Source organism: Spermophilus citellus (assembly GCF_964194105.1).
Source record: "Spermophilus citellus genome assembly, chromosome: 1".
Classification (NCBI taxonomy): Eukaryota; Metazoa; Chordata; class Mammalia; order Rodentia; family Sciuridae; genus Spermophilus; species Spermophilus citellus.
In genome coordinates, this window is record NC_138182.1 from 271,457,903 (window position 1) to 271,459,985 (window position 2,083).

Sequence of the window (2,083 nt, forward strand, 5' to 3'; positions counted from 1 at the left end):
GCAGATAGGAATGGAACTGAATATACGTGGATACTCTTCCTTGAATTTGTGCTATTATTTTCAGAAATGAGTAGAAAAAAATGAAAATAAATTCTGTGGATTTACTTTATTTTTTTTCCTCCCAAGTGTAAAAAAAAATTTTGAAGTAAATAAAAGTATATGAATGTAAATCCTTCCAAATTTTAGTTTAATTTCTATTAAAAAATCTTTTTAAGTCTAATACCATATTAAAGAGCTTTTGCCACACAATGAGAGCATATGTTTGTATTAACTTTCTGATATAACAAGAATATGGTGGGAATAAGTCCTTTTGGTGATAATATGCTTTAATATAATTTTAATGGAAGGCAGATTTGCAACATTTATCAACATTTCAAATTTACAAATTAACTCCATCATCTCCTTTCCAAATTGAAGCCATTAATGGAGGGAAGGAAGATTCAAAGTACGGAACTTTCAGAAGACAACTCTTCAAAGAGGTTTTCCAGTAAAAGTTGCATAGAAGTTGGCTTCAACCAGAGACACAACAAGAAAAAGGAAGAAGGGCTCATTTGGAGTGTTGCTTGAATCTGATTCTGTAGAAGAGAAACCAACCAGGCAGACGAGATTGAAGGTGTGGATGGAGGGAAAGCAACTGCAGGAACAGAGCCATTAAGTACATGAAAGGGGCTGGGTTTTTATAGGAAGCAGGGACTCTCTGTCTTACCATATATATATATATAAGCAAGAAGCTTACAAATCATTATAAAAGGGAGATGCATACTGTGCCTCTATGTATGTCACAATAATTCAATCTGTGCATATCAGCTGTCAGCTATGATTACCAGCTGAAAATGATAAGAGATACTGAAGTAGAAAATGATTGGAAAGTGTGAAATAATGATCTATTTAGATGAGTGAAAATAAAAAATTCTATGGGTTTTCCTGACATTGCCAAATGGCCAGGTAGTAAGTGAAGCTATGTGGTTAAGTGGAACCTCTCCAGACAGTAGTCAGATTAGCTCCAGAAATACTGGCTACTCAGGTATACGTCACGGTGGTGTGGCTTTATATTTAAATAGAGTTCACATTTTTTCCTAATAAATAATATAGGCAAAGTGATAGAGACATCTTGAGAGGAGGAGACTTGGGGCAATTCCATGAAATCTCATCTAGCAAGGAAAGAAAAATGTGAGAGTATGAGATGGTGATAATTGGTAAAGAAAAATGGTAGTGGCTTTCAGGACAGGGGTGGTGGCGGCTGGGTCACCATGATACATTTCATATTGCTCTTCAGTCGACAAGCGAAACTGCGGCTGCAGAAAGGGTACACCACCCTCCCCGACAAAGAAAGGAAAAAGGTCACTCGGGAAATTGTTCAGATTATTCTCTCTCGTGGTCACAGGACAAGCAGTTTTCTTGACTGGAAGGAGCTAAAACTTGTTTATAAAAGGTGTATGCTAGTTTGTATTTTTGCTGTGCAGTAGGAAATCAAGACAATGAGCTTTTGACACTAGAGATCGTTCACCGTTATGTGGAGTTGCTGGACAAATACTTTGGAAATGTCTGCGAGCTGGATATTATCTTTAATTTTGAAAAGGCATATTTTATCCTTGATGAATTTATAATAGGTGGAGAAATTTAGGAAACATCCAAGAAAACTGCTGTAAAAGCTATTGAAGACTCTGATATGTTACAAGAGACAATGGAAGAATACATGAACAAACCTACATTTTAACTGTACATCTACTTGAAGACTCCGAGTGCTATGAATTGTAAATTTACAAACAAGCAATGCCTTACAATCAGTCTTGACAAAGCCTCTGGCACCATGCCAAAAATAACTTAAAGGGATTCTTTGTTAACTAGCACAAATTTAAGTCATTTAACATGATATATTTATAATTGCTACACATCTGTATTATACTATATATGAGTACTTTTTGTGTGCCTGGTTTCTTGAAACGACTGTTGAATAACCCAACGGATGAATAGTTGTTTGCAATGTTTTAACTCCATGTGATATTTTAAAGCTAATTTTGAAAAAAATGATTGCAATACATTTGCATTGCATTTGACCTCCTACTGACAGGTTGAAAACTGT

At 35.4% G+C, this 2,083-nt stretch overlaps 1 pseudogene across 1 annotated transcript; it reads left to right on the top strand.

The window, feature by feature from the left end:
* The first annotated feature begins 1,250 nt into the window (after positions 1-1,250).
* LOC308647684 (AP-1 complex subunit sigma-3-like) lies at positions 1,251-1,717 on the top strand (annotated as a pseudogene). Its single transcript has one exon. The product of its transcript is annotated as an AP-1 complex subunit sigma-3-like (transcript).
* The last annotated feature ends 366 nt before the right edge of the window (positions 1,718-2,083 follow it).